The 15,734-nt window shown below is 34.1% G+C and overlaps 1 protein-coding gene across 4 annotated transcripts in view; it reads right to left on the bottom strand.

Moving 5' to 3' along the window:
• The window catches only part of PDE4D (phosphodiesterase 4D), a 508,545-nt gene that overhangs the window by 266,223 nt on the left and 226,588 nt on the right, over positions 1–15,734 (bottom strand). The gene's annotated exons all lie outside the window — the stretch shown is intronic.

A 15,734-nucleotide genomic window follows, 5' to 3' on the forward strand; every position in this document is an offset into this window, starting at 1 on the left:
CAAATAATTAGAAAAGATGACTGCCAAATATCTGAAAGGCTGCTAACTAATAAATGTAATGTAACCAGCACAACAACTTGTTGCTCCCATCTTGTCTTGAAATCCATTCCAAAAAAAAGTCTTACAGAAACCTAAAAGTAGCAATTTTTTCATTGGAACAACTTATTATATTTTTGTTTGCTGTTCGTATGGAAATAGTTTTCTGATATACCCTTTGCATCTGTCTGCTATAAAATAATTTAGAAAGTCATTGGGATTTTTTTCCATAGAATTTAGAAGACAAAACTGATGTTATAGTATATAAAATCTCTAAGGCAGTTGTTTTAAAAATAAGATCTTAAGATAAAAATTATGCCATAACTTATACACACATGCATTAGCCACCTAATTTCACAAAAATTTCATGAGAGCTTAATCTAGTAAAAGAATAGGAATTAATATACCATATCTCACATAGGAAAGTGGAAAAGAGAGTTTAAAATTCAAAGTATTTGATTTTATACATGATGAAATTGGCCTTATTCAGAAAAGAATATTATATAAATATCTAACAAATTTTTACATTAATTATAGCTGTGAAAATTGCAAAAGTTCCCTTTTTATAGTAATGTTGGGCAAGTATTATCTGTCTTTCAGAGCCATCTTCTTTCCAAATGAATTTAGCACACATCAAGCAAGAAGACAATATTAACCTGTAATTACTTATATGTTATATTGACACACTGTAAAAAAAAAAGACTAAGACATTCACTTAGAATGTGATTAGGGAAAAAAGAAAAGGAAAACAGAAAAATAGAAAACCTTAGCTCTGACAATGAGTTAGGAATCTTTGAAGTAGATGCATACCCTCATGTCAGATAGCATAAGGTGGTAATGAGATCATCTCAAGCAGCTTTGAGAGAGAGACATTGAATACACTTGAATGATGCTTGATCAATAAAGATGCCTCTTCATCAGTAAGGCTGACCCAGACCACAGAGTGGATTCTTTCCTTAGAGTTCACCCTCAATCCAAAAACAAATCTCCTAAGCATCTGCCAACAATATATTCCCAGCCATGCCCCTGGGAAAAGATTCACTTTCTCCTATTGCTCTGGTCTGGTCACTCATCCCGCTCTTTGCTTTACTCAGAATTTTTGCCTAGCTCTCTTCATGCTGTGGTCTCCCTGACTTTTTCCCTTTCAGGCTCTCTCGTGTCCCACTCACCTTTAGCTATTCTCTGCAATGGTACAAACAGTCTGTTCTCCAGAGCTTCATCTATTCAGTGTGAAGAGGTTAGAGCAAGGTGAATGGGCAGCCTTCATTCATGCAGCCTGTGTGCAGAACTTTACACAAAGAGGCAGCAAATCACTACCAACAAAACAAATTATGAAAGACATCTCACTTCCTTTAAAGAACAAAACTCTCTTCTTTATAACCCATGTTATCGAATTACATATACTCACTGAATTATTGGACAACTTTTCAAATATCTAGTAGAAATATTGTTGAGAAAAACAATGACATCTAGTGACAAGACAGAAAATCACAACTCTGTCTTCCCTATGCAGGACTAAATGAATACACATTCACCTCTACACTTGTGACCACAATATGCTCCCTGAAGCTTCAAGATAAACTGCTTTTCATGTTAAAAATCAGCACAAAAGAAAAATAAAACAAGACTTAAATTGTCTTGCTTGCTTGAATCTGTATCCAGCAGCACTTAAATGTGCAGCATCTTAATTTTGCAAAGTTAATGTCCCCCAGATTATAAATTCTTACACACTGGCATGTTCAGAAAACAGTAAATTATAACTTGCACTTGACAGACTCTTTTGTAAAATTATCAAAAACAAGTGTACTGTTTATATTCTTACATCTTGCCCCCACCATGGATGCTACACTAAGAAATTTAAGAATTTATATTGTTCTGCCCACAACATAGAGAATAAGATAAAAACTTCATGGTAGCTGCAGTTATAGATTTAAATACATGAGTTCAGCAACATTAGTCTCTGTAATTTTTTCTAAACAATTTTTCTTTTTCTGGGTTTTCTTTCTCCAGAAGGCATAACTTCCCTCATAGTGTCCAAGACTGTGAATGAATTTCTGGGAAATAAAACTTGTACTCACGTTTCTGTATGTCAGTTCTTCATAATATTGTTTCTATATTGTGGAACATTTTCTGGTTTTACTTTACTAGCTTGATAACGTAACATTGTGTAAAACAACATCTGTATTATTTAGCAGTTCATTTTATGTTCTATTCATTATGTGTTATAAAAAATGTACCGAACATCAAATCATTGTAATGTAGGTGGCTCTACATTCTACACTGTATCATTCTAGGCTCTTTTCTAGATATCTTTGATGGGAAATTTGTTACAGAAACCTATAGTTCTTATTTTCACAGTATCTACATTATCCAGTGTGTTCTATATATCATCTTATGGTTCTTCCCTTTTTTCTGATAAAATTTAAAATTAACTTAGAAGGTTGTTTCAGTAATGATACAGTAAGTTAATTGACTATTTCCTTGTTATAGAAAAAATGCACATAATATACCAGGCCATTTTAGTTCAGGAAAATACTAGAGCATATTTCTGCAATGTGTATTTTTATCCCAATAGCTCATATATGTATATGAATTCTATTGGATAATTATGAAATTTAGACATATTTGCAAATGTGTTCTGAAAAGTAACACAAATGAAAATGTCCTCAAATTTTGTGCTGACCTTAGATCATCATTCTCCTATAATGTATGTAAAGAACACTGTTGGAAATTCCTAAAAACAGGCATTGTGAAATAAACAATTTATTTTTAAGCATGTTTGTTTGCATTAAAAGAAGTAGACAAAGATGTTTTGCTTTTTGAGTCTGCACTAAGTTTTAAACAGAGCACCTCTAAAGGCATTAAAGGAATTGGTAAATGCATCTCATTTCATTTTAATTCCATGTTGACTGAGAATAGCACCAGAGAACTTTGGAAAAAGTAATCAAAATATCTACAGCAGCAAATTAATCATAGTTTGACATAGACTGACAATTAATCATAGTTTTACAAAATAAAGATTCTAGTTTAAAGACTATTCCATCTACTCTGTTTTTTTCCTGCCTAAAAAACCAATATTTAAGTATTAATAAATTAATAAATTATTAATAAAATAGGTGGCATGATTTAGATACGGAAAGTGTTGTTTCTAATTACAATGGAAAATCTCAATCACCAATATAGCTGAAGTTTAGGATGATGATAAAATAATATAGTAGTAAAAAAACTCTAGTTTGCCTAACAAGAAGCAAATTTTATTAAATTAGGGATATTTACAAGAAATTATAATATAAACTCCATTTGTTTTTCCACTTTAAAAATAAAGTATGAAATTTGTAATTGTAGCTGCAAAAGATGAAATGGCTTATTTAGTTATCTGGTCCATATGGTTCTTCAGGGTGACAACAGTTATATATAACCCATTATTATATATTTGACCAAACTTTACATTTCAGAAAAAAAACGTAATTTTTCACTCATTTCAGAGTTCTTTTTCTATATGATCTATGTTATGGTGCTGTTGTTTAAGGAATACAAGCATGCTCTCTTTCTGTAAAACACAATAGCAAAATCAGCAAATTAGATAAAAAGCCCACAGTTCAAGGTTGCATCTATATTTATGTTTTAGTTTGGCTTGGGAGTGCATTGTGAAACTAGTCCACTTTTACCACTTTGTTGTGCATATCAAAACACACACTAGTCCTGTAGTATGTAAATAGAACATACACAAAGTGAAACCAGATGGTAGGTACCAGGCCTGTGTACACAGAGCTCTGTGGCCGGTGGGACACAAGCAGAAATAATCTCAAGTACAAGCAATGTAGGCACCGGTTTATCAGTACTGACTGCTTGAAGCTGCAGTAACCTCCCTGTTATACCCTATTTTCCAGTTAAATTACAGCCTAAGAGGTCTTTAAGAGATTATAATCCCTCTGAGCAAACTCCTGAAAAACACTGAGGGTGTCTAAAGCTGCACTGTAGAAATCACAAATTAATGTTTGTTTTACCACATACTATCATTGAGACTAACTTCTTAGTAGAAGAGTTCCTAATACCTGTGCTGCATGAAGTGAAGTTTCCAATCTTACTTTACACTGATCTAGGAACACCCAAAGAGATCTGGATATAGTCTCCTCCCAGTCTCCAGGGAGAGCAGGTCATGCTTAAAGAACAAAGGCATAGAAAAGAGTAACTGACAGATGACTCTGCATATGAATTTCTAACATGGAAGAGCAGAAGTCCAGGAACCTTGTCGAGAGTAAACTGGGGAGGGTACAAAAAAATAAAAGTGATCTTATCTTGCCCTACAGAAGAGCAGTAGAGCCCAGTCCAGTGATTCACATCTTCAACACATATAAAATATCTGTACAGTTAATGTAAGTCTGTCGGTTCCTGAATGTGTTGCTGCTTCCTAAGGCAGCATATGTATAGACTGATATGTATCAGTTGCAAATAGAGACAAAAAATGTCATCTTCAGTCTTGCACCTTGCAAATTTTCTTAATTTATTTTCTCTATTTCCTAGTAGGAAATGAAAACATAACTTCTGACAATACAGCATTGTTTAGCATGAATTTTAAAGCAGCTCATCTCCCTACATATAGTCCAGAAAATGGTTCATCAGAATTACTGGAATATAAAAATGCCTGTGTGTTTCAGCTTTCTTTCATGTCTGCCAGTACTATAGTTCATAAAGACCACAGAAATGTCGTCATTATACAGGATTTTTGTGTATTATTTGTATCATGAGGTATTTCATAATACAATTGTATCTATGCTTTAGATCACTGATACTCATGTAAATTGTAAAACTACATATATTTATCAATTTCCAACCACCCAGGGATAAAGTGGTTTATAGCATGTTTTAATGCAAATGTATAACTTAACCATGCAAATTAGCCACTAGTAGCCTTAAATGTTATATTATTCTTTAAATGTTTACAATGTCCTTTAAAAATAAGGCTTGCTATAGTTTGCTGAATCACATCACTAGAGCTCAGAATATCAATTTCTGCAAATCCTGAACAGTTTTGTTTTTTTTTTGCTGAACATCACATGAGCATTTAGTAAATAGTTTGTATTCTCTTCTAGTTTTGTTCCTTAAAGCTCTTTGCATATAAGTTTCAAGAACTTTGGAGGAAGTTCTCATATATTTTCTGATTTATTGCTATAAATCTTCAAGCAGGTCTGCAATTTTTTTTTAAACCACAGCATTGAAAGTAACTCATCTGACTTCAGATCTGCAGTAAAATGAAAGTAATGGGCCAATATAATCACTAGCTGAAAACACTGCAGTTAAATCACTTACATGTTTTTGTACTTGAGTTCTAAAAATGGAAAAGTACCATGAATATTGCCTTAGTTTCCACTCATCCGAAGCAGCATGTGTCAGAGAAGAGGACAAGAGCATACTTGTTGATGTGCTCCTACAGATCTCATGCAAAATCCAGAAAGATTTAATTACACATGACAGTAATTTCTGATGAGTTAAAAATCTCAAGACATTAAAAGATTTTGCATGTACTCACTGGACATATGAATTCATAGAAAGGCACAATGCAAACACCCACCAAACTACGAACTTCTTCAGATAAGCTACTTAATGTAAAAAGCAAAAAAACAGAAAGAGACATTAAATATCAATGCAGAGACACATGTACATATTAGCATCCTAAAAATGCCAGTGGATCACAATATTGTACTTACAAATTTTGTACTGGCAAAAGGTTCCAGCCAAAACATACTCCTAGATTTGCAAATTAGACTCCATTCATCATGAATAGTCACAGATAATTTAAAAGTATTCTCATATCAGCTTTGTTTTCCAATTTTCCCTCTTACCTTTGGAAAATCACAACTTTTAAGGTCTAAAAAGGCTTTCAAAATTCTGCTACCTACCCTACATGCCAATTTTCAGAGTTAGTTGCAACAGAAAAATATACTGAAAAAGGTTTTAACCAGTTGTATTTCTAAGCAGGTTGTTTAAAAGATTAAGAGTTTATATTTTTTATGCAGTTTTACACTCTAATTTCAGATAATGCTACCCTGAAATTCTAACTCTTTACAGTATCTTAGCTCAAAAAATTTAAGTATTTAGCAATAAATAACCTAATATATTCATAGATCAAATTTTTCAATTCCATGTGTTGCCTAATTTTGACAGGGTAAAAAAGAAAAAAAAAAACAACAACATAGCACAAAATTTACTTGATCAACTTTGCAAAAGATCAGTCAATAATCAAACTGAAACAATACTTTAGTCCTCAAACACACAGCCATGTGACATATAATGGAGACAGAAAAACATTATTAATCTAACTCTTTAAAGTAATTTCAAATTTCTAAATCATGAGGCATTCTTTTGTTTTCAGTTCTTGCAGAGAGGAGGGAAAAAAACTCAACAAGAACACAGGGGAAATTTCTTGATTTGTAGAAATTTCTAAGCTGTGAATTTCTTGCTTGAGCTTAGGCATAGGTTACCAGAACAGATCCAGTTGTGTAAAATAGTCTCTGAAATGTATGTACAAGCATCAATGTGGGGAAAACCAACAACAACAAGAAAAAGCCCAAACCAAAATACCAAAACCAGAAACTGGAAAAACAAAAACCAAAAGCCCCTGAAACAAACCCCAAGCTAATCTTATGACCAATTACTTCTATTTCTGCATAGGGTTGATCCATACTCTAGTACAGCTGTTCTTAATTGTTTTGTGTTGCTGTATATAAATGTTTCAATTCCTTTTCGTCTGCAGGCATAATAAATCAGTACTCCACAGCAACAAAGATGCCTGAGCATTTGTTAGGTGCAGAAAGGTTTCAGTACCTGTTCAAACTAGAGGTAAGAATGTGATTTGATACAAAAGGTCTGTTATGACTTTAGGAAATGTAAGACATTAATTTGTTTCACACCATGTTCTGTTTGTTGGGAGCTACTTCTGCACAGCAAAACAGTGTTGGGATCCAGACGAGACTGAGATGTATTATGTATTTATGAAATAGCAGTGAAGCTGCTGCACTGGGTGTTGTAATGCTCTGCCCAGTAACCTGGTTACAATAGCAATTGGCTTTTCTTTTTTCTTATCTATAGCACAAATGCTCCACTTTTGCCAACCTAGGAATTTTGTGGTTCCAGCAAACATGTCCATCTGTCCATGATGTGCATAACAAAGTGGAAGGATGAGTGTATAGTCTTTGTGTTTTTGACTTTCCTTATCCCAGTCATGATATACATCTAGGACAGCCAGAACACCATCAAAAAAAGGTGGCAGCAAAGATTTTAGCCCAAACTAAAACTCTGAACAGCAGACATATATAGCTTAAGTTCAGTCAAAACAGTAAACAGTCCCACTTTACAGTCTTTTTTTTTTTATTGTAATCATTACACCAGCTTTTGAAAATTACTTACATCAAGCAGAAAAAAAAAATATACAGATCATGGTTTGCCCTAATAATAAGAAAAAAAATTAAGAATTACAGAGCACTTAAGGAAGGATTCCCTATGAGATTAATATTATCTTCCAACATATGCTATTTTCCAACATATCCCATAAAAGTCTTAGCAGACTGGAAGTGTGCCTGCTGCCTATTGCTGTGGAAACTTCCACCTAGATGACGGAAGTCTAAAAGCTATTTCACAGGCAAATCGCATGAAGTGCTTCATACAGATTACTGAATATATCCACAGAAAACAAAATTAATGTTATAATTTTTTTTAAATACCAAAGAAGGGGAAAAAACAAGAAATAAAAGGAACACAAAGAATAATTTCTTTTTCATCCTAGATCTCAAGAATCTCAAAATAAAATTGGAGGCTCTAGGCTTGCACAGAAGTCTACAAAAGCCTGAAATCACTGTTGAGATGATGACAGTATTCATATGCTGAGGAGCACTAAAACTTTATAATCCCTTAATTAAGTATAAAACAATTATAATTTTTAATACTGTGTAGTTCCAGGATTATTTGTTGGATTTAGTTGATTTGTGAGTTCACTGAAATAGTTCAATAGTGTGTGTCAGCAAAGAGTGGCCATTCTACCTACACAAATATGCCAAGAAAATTCACTTCTAAGCCACAGGTTATCTCTCCTTCCACTTGTGTGTTATTTTACAGAACAGAGCAGTAAATACCCCTAACATGTGGTGTCGGTTTACAAGACAGTGTTAATATTATCAAATATCTTTAAACGTGAATTTTTGATGTAGATTACTTGTTCCACTCTATGTTATAGTATTAAGTTGGCTAAGCATTTAAAATTATTAATAGTTCACAGCTGCAAATATTAAAAAGCAAATATATATCTTGAAAAAGTAAATATTTCTTGTGGCTGATACAATGGAAAACATGAGAGTATTACCCTGCTTTTGTACCAGCCCATGTGGTGCTCTTGGTTGTCACCTGATCAACTGAGGCCTTTGTGAGTTCTCTTTTTTTTTTTTTTTCTTCTTCCCTTAAACATAAACCTTAAATTTTCTAATTGCCAAAAAACTTGAGAATGTTTGCATTCTTCCTGTTAGGAAGCAACATTAAGAATAATCCAGAAACTGAACTGGAATATTAGGACTCTACAAGGATTACTGGAAATTAAGTTATGTTAGCCAAATTATTCATATTAATTTCATGGCATCAAAAAGACTTCAAAATTCTTTGAAAACTACATCCTTTGCTTAATGTAATCGTGCTAGGATGGCAGAAATCATAGCAAAATTAACCAAAAAGCAGAAGCACATATTCTCTGTATCAACTTCTGCAAGTTTAGTAGTTGGGTTTTTTTACTTTGAAACATTATAATTTTTAGATATAAGAAAAACAGGGTTTCACAAAGCACATTGAACTTCACAACACCAAAAGACACAATTGTTAGTCTCCCAACAAACTGACAACCTAACTGTGCTGTGCATGAGATATTACACAACAAAAAAATAATTATGAGCTTAGTATAAAGAACTAATTTGATATCATTAAACTTATATTGCTTGCTTGCTTTCTTATTAATTATAAAGACTTGAAAATATGCTATAAAGTATTGCAAATATTCAGATGGAAAATAATATATCACAGGAGTTATTTTTCCTCAGTTTAATTTATCAAGAGCTTTATAGAGTATCCATTTATTTTCCTCCTTATTTATAAAATAAGGACTTCCAGCTAGCCTGAGGCTGGCTGCTTAACTACTAAATTTGCAGCAAAATAAATAGGAGCTAAGAAACAATGACCTATCCACAGGCATGATGCTCCTGTCATCTGCATTACATGTTATCTTTTAAACATTAGCATCTTATGTGCAGGATGCTGTCTCTCACTGTCCCTTTCATTCTCAGTGTATGCAACTAAGGACGCAACTACCCAAAGCAATTTATTAGGGAATAATTGCTGAATATTTTAAATACAAAAACAGGGTTGTATTTTTCTTTTCTGTCTAAGTCATATACATTCAGTCTGATAATATGAATCCAAAGTTGTTAGCATTCTAAAACAACCTTTCTGTTGCTTTTTCTTCTGCTCAAAAACAGCATCCAACATTTTGTATTCTTAAAAGCAACAGAAATTAACCACCTCATATGCTAACACCAATGATACATCCATTGGAACAAAGGAGCAGAGTATACAGGCATTTCTGAGGGCCCACAGGGAATCCTACTGATCAAACTGTTCATAAGCAAAATAATTCTTGTATCATAAGTGGGGGAAAAAATCCCAATACAACTTAACTAAAACTTTTTTATTATTTATGTATGACATTCATACAAAATGAAAAATAATAATCAAACTTTGCACTGTGCAAAGTCACATGAGCAGGAGAGGATTACTCCTCTAAGTCTAATAGCAAGACTGTCTACCACCACTTCAGAAAGGCTTTTGACAATATCTCCCATAAGTTCTTCAGAAACAATCTAATGGGGCATGGGCTGGATGAATAGACAGTGAAGCCGACTTAAAACTGGTGGAATAGCTGGATCCATATGGAGGTGATGCGTAGCATGAAGCCTAGTTGAGGCCAACATCTAATTCTGTACCCTAGGCATCAGCACTGGATCCAGCTTTGCTCAATATCCTCATTATTCTGGGTGATGGGGCAGAGCATAGCCTCAAGAAGTCTGCCAATGACTCAAAACTGGAATGTGTGGTTTATACACCCAGAGGTTCATGCTTCCATCTAAAGGAATCTCAAAAGGCTGGAGGAACAGGCTTACAGGAGCCTCCTGCAGTTACACAAGGAATAGAAGACAGAGCAGTAGCTGCTGGGGGCCTCCCTGTTGGAAAGCAGCTTTCCTTCGAAGGCCCAGGGAGTCCTAGAGAACACAAAGCTGAATGTGAGCCAGCCCCTTATGGCAAAGAGGGTTCATGGCCTCTGGGAAGAGAGTTGCCACCAGATCGAGAGATGTGATCCTTCCCCTCTGCTCAGCTGATGAAGCCATGTGTGGAGTATTGTGCGCAGGACAAGAGAAATACGTAACTCTTGAAAAGAGTTCAGGAAGGGACCACTAATATGATCAAGGGTTTGTAGTATCTCTCACACAAAGACAGACTGGTAAAGCTGGGACTGTTAAGCCTCGAGAAGACAGTCAAAGGGTTTGGGCTGTCATATCAATCTATGCAAATATCTGCAGGTATGTTACAAAGAAGATGGAGTCAGGCTCCTCCCAGCAGTGCTGAGCAAAAAGATCAGAGGCAAGGGGTACTAAAATACAAGTGGTTCCCTTTGAATATCAGGAAACATTTTCTTCTTGCTATGAGGATAAGCACAGGTACAGGTTGCCTTGAGAGGTTGTGGAGGCACCATCCTTGGACATACTCAAGGGTTCTCTGGAGGCTGTTCTGGGCAACTTGTTCTAGGTGACACTGCTTGAGAGCAAGGTTGGACTAGATGACTTTCAGAGGTCCCTTGTAGCCTCAACAATTCTGTGGGTCTATATAAAAACATACTCAACAAATAAGTCTAATTTACATTTAATAGAGATTAATTCATCTTTCTTGTGTAAATACATTGATAAACTATTGTATCATTTTAAATGCCTTTTTTACAAAACTTCATATGCTTGTCAAGGAGCTTCTCTTTTTTGACATGTCTTTTATAATGTCTTTTGATATGTCTTAAATAAATGAGTCAAAAAACATTATTTGTTTTAAAAAAATTAGTATTTTAAAAGTTGCCACATGAAATGATTATAAATCATGCATGTTTTCTTTAAATCCCATTCAAAAATGATTATTTTTCAACTCATTTATGTTCTGTAGACTACTTTGAGCACTAATTGTATACTTTCTTCATCTTCCTCTGCAGACTTTTTTTTCCTAGAATATAATTTCTCTATGGCCCTTTTAGCATTTCTAGAGTAGCACAGTAACCCTTCTGGTATTTGTATAACAGCTGAAAAACAGTCTCAAATTTGACAAGACCAAATCAATTGCTTTTATTACTTTGTTTATTAATGATAGTTATTTCCATTCTCAGGAAAAAGCAAATAAAATCTGTCTGTTATATATGGAAACTGTTGTTCTATTATGGTTTTTCTTTTTCAACTATGAAATACAAAACCACCAAGATTTTCCTTAGAAAGCATCTGCACTTAAAAGTTAGAAAGATTTTTTAAAAAGTACTTTACTTATACATCTTATCCATGTACATACTTCTGTTTGTCAAAAGTTGTGTCCTATAATATCAAAAGAACAAGGTTGATGGTAAGAAAAAGAAAGCTCACAGTGTGGTTTCATACCTTATGGTATGTTTGCTACATATAAACATTCTGCCTCAAATTCTGCCCTAAATTACTGCCTAGACCAACAGGAAATTGCTTTATTCCAGTTTTAGCATTTCTGAATGAGCTGCTTTTTAGTATATTCAAGACAACAAGACAACAATGAATATTGTAAATTACCAAAGCACATCATCTTTCATCCACTATTATAGTAGAGTAATTGCTTTAATGACAATAATGGACTAAAAAATATATATACAATAATGGATTTCTTTCAAGTCTTTGTTCTACAAATAATAGGGACTAATTACCTTATGAAAAGAAATCCAAGTCACAATTAAACTTTCATTAAAGATTGTAATTATAATCTACATTGTTTCATGACTCATTTTTTATAACCTAGTGGTGGAATACTGCTGCTAAGAAAATCTGAGATTACTTCTATATAGTATTTTCTCTCCTTTTTGCTGCAATGCTCTTAGAAATCCACATGAGACAGCTTCATAGGTATATCTTCTTTAAGGAGGTAGGACTTCATAGGCAAGCTCAGGTAACTGGGCTCTATCCAAAATGAAAAATTTATCATGACCACCTACATAATTATCTACCTAATTCTAGTTGTCTAAAAACAATGGATTACTTTTTCTCTCTCTCATTGATGTTACTATATCATTGTCTTATACTGTTTCTAACGCTGTACTCTATTATTATTATTAATGAATTTTAATACTATCACCAGCATACCCCAAACATTGCTCAACCTAATATCCTTTATGAATGAATTATTTTAATCTCTGAAGTCACTATACTGATCCTTTACACCCCCAAAATAATTAGCAGAGAATATACTTGTATTCATACAAGTGACTTGCACCCTCTGAAACGCATGTTTCAATTGCTTTTTGTTGCTTCTTTCCTGATAAATTTGACAACTTCATATGGTGAACTATTTGCACTGGTAGCCCAAATGACAAATTGAGCTTTGCCATATGCTTCCAAACTCAATCACAGAACTCTAGGCTAAGTTCTAGAACATTATATTTCAAAGCATCTGGCAAGCCAGAATGTAAAAATTGTAGATCTAGCTATGATAGGGCTCAGGCCAGGGAAGTAGAGGAAGCACAGTAACTATAAAACAGAAACACTGACAAGTCTTCCTGTAGTTACAAGTTTTTACTGGTTTATTGCTCTGTGGTGTTTGCTCATATGCTCATTTTTACTATGCAATAGATAAGAAACAATGCAATATGGCTTTTTTTTTTCTTAGAAGAGTCAGTTCTCACACTAACCAAGGCTCTGCACTCAGTGTGAGTGATGATTTTTAAAACACACAACAAAGATCCTTTTACCAAGGATCTTACTGCTATGATACATTAGATTAAAAAAAAAAGAAAACAGCCTCCCTCTCACACCATTCTTTTTACTTCTTTTTCCTTTTTTTTTCCTTTATTTCCTTCTGCTTTAATGCTGGAAACACACTCGTAATGAGTGACGTGATATAACTTGGGAAGGCTTCAGGCCTGCTGTCTGAAGTGCAATGAGAATCATTGCAAATTTGTCTTCCTTCAGTTCCCATTAGAATTTCCCATTTTTGCATTCTTACTTAGAACTCAGCAAACTTACAAAAAGACTGCAAATCTGCTCTGTTCAAACACATTTCTCAGCAGAGTAAAAAGGAGCCAGTGAGGCTAATCCCTATTGAATTCTTCTCCCTAAAACTTGTGTAGAGTGTTCTGTGCAAGCAGCTACTGTCAGAGGAAGCCAGGGAAGCAACAGCAGAGGAGGACCAAACAGCAAACACAGACCAACTTCCAAAATGCTGCTCAAAGCACAACAGCATGTGGCTAAATACTTCTGTATAGCTTTAGATTGTTTAATTATGTGGAAAAGAGACAATAGAGTACTGGAACATGGGGAGTCAATGACAAACATACAGAAAAGAGGGAACATACTGTAAATTCACATGGTGATTTGTTCCGCTATAACAAGAGCTGAAGTCATAACAGCTCATCAATTGTTAATTTTTAATCAATTGTTAATTCAGACATTCTAACCTGCCAATAAATTTTTCAGGATCTCTCAATCCAGAATATCCTAATTTACATAATCAATATAGATTAAAGAGGGTATGCAGCAGTCATTGATGTTTTATGTGGCTTTACTTTAAAAATGACTTGCAATAAACATATGCTTTTTATATACATATAAAGATACAGCTCCATGAATCCATAAGTCAGCTAGATACATTTCAAACTCTGTTTTAATTTTTCTACTTGATAGATTTACCCCATACTCTAATCAAGCTATAGACAGTCAGGTGAAGAGTGTTAATTTGCTACAAAAAATGTCAGATATGCACAAAAATACCAGATAAGGATAAACATAATTGATAAAATTATATCATTTAACAAAGGATAGCTATAACTACCTGAACACACAAAACCACCAGATATATTTCCAGAGGAAAGCAGGTAGAAAGTCAGTGAAGTCAGTTGTAACGTAAAATTTTAACCACATTTTATGCCTTCAGCAGTAGATTAAATGTTGCTTTATAACACTATCCCAAAATGTCCTCTACAGCATGAGGAAAACGTGATAGCTTTTCAACAAAATTAATATAATAAGCAATCAGTGATCACAAAAAAATCTCTACTTATCTTTAATCTGCTTAAATACTGTGAAATTCCTGGGAAATTGTTTTTATCTGACAGCAGACCACTGCCTGTTTGCTATTCTTTTGAATAAAAGAGCCACTTTTTTGTCTTACACATTTCTGATGCATGTCACACACATGCCAAGTTAAAGCACCATGGGCAACAGCAGTGGAATTTACATTATTCCACAAGAAAAAGGAAAAAAAAAACCCACCACAGTCCACACCTGAAATAATTCCTTCTTAAACATTCTTATTCTGACTATTCAACAGCAACAAACTTTTAACAAATGCAATATAATATGTCTATATCCTAAAAAATTGAAAATCTTCTGCTTTGTAATTATTTAATGGCAAGATAAATCCACCTAGGCAAGAGGCACAACATGATATTTTCATTTACTTTCTACAATACCAAAAAAGCCTAGTTTGAGCAATAAAACAAGACTAAGATATTGCCAAATCTCTACTAGTAAGCCTTACCAGTGCTGTATAGTCCCACCCAGCCCCAGCTCATACCTATACTAAGTTCTTGGTCTTAAACACAAAGAAACTTATATATACCCTTTTAGGACGGAAATCAATCCAAGTAAAAGTAATAAATGAAATCGACCAAGTTACCGAAGAGTCAAGCATTTAAAACAAAAGTATCAAGCTGTTTGAGTTCTTGGGAAAGGTTTTCTAGTGGTTATCCAGGTGGGCACCTTTTGTTTTCCTTTTTCTCATCTCAGTTTGGCCAGTGTCGTTATAAGTAACAAAGAATGTTAAGATACGATGTTGCTTACATTGAAAGCAGGTGTAAAATCTATCAAACGATGAATTAGTCAGTGTTCCCATGGGATGAGCAATGATAGTAATTCAAAAGAATTTGAGGCTGATGAAGTACTGTCTTGCAGGCAGATAAACAATATATGAAAATGACAGCCAGTTCAGTTAAGCAAGAGAAGTCTTCACAGGACTGTTATTAATTACTGAAAAGCATTAAAACAAAAAGTTTCCTGTCCTTGATACTGTTGATTTTCACACTTATGTACTGGGGAATAATTTCAGTCATACATGATACTACTGAATTCATACTAACAGTTCTAAAAATATCTTTTCTATTTGGGAACCCTCCAGGTAGCACTGGTTGGATACAGACATACAAACTCTCCAGTCACCTGCACACAAGGACACAATCTCATTGGGCTGGAGTATAAATTGACCTAGCCAAGTTTTTAACTCTCTGACAGAGGCTACTAACAGGTGCTCATGGAAAATGTGAAAATAGAACTTCAAAACAGAATGGCATTTCTCTCAGCATTTCCTGTCAGAATATGGAAAGATGAAGTTGTGGTTAAATACAC

This window comes from Anomalospiza imberbis, chromosome Z, assembly GCF_031753505.1.
Source record: "Anomalospiza imberbis isolate Cuckoo-Finch-1a 21T00152 chromosome Z, ASM3175350v1, whole genome shotgun sequence".
In the NCBI taxonomy this organism is placed as follows: Eukaryota; Metazoa; Chordata; class Aves; order Passeriformes; family Viduidae; genus Anomalospiza; species Anomalospiza imberbis.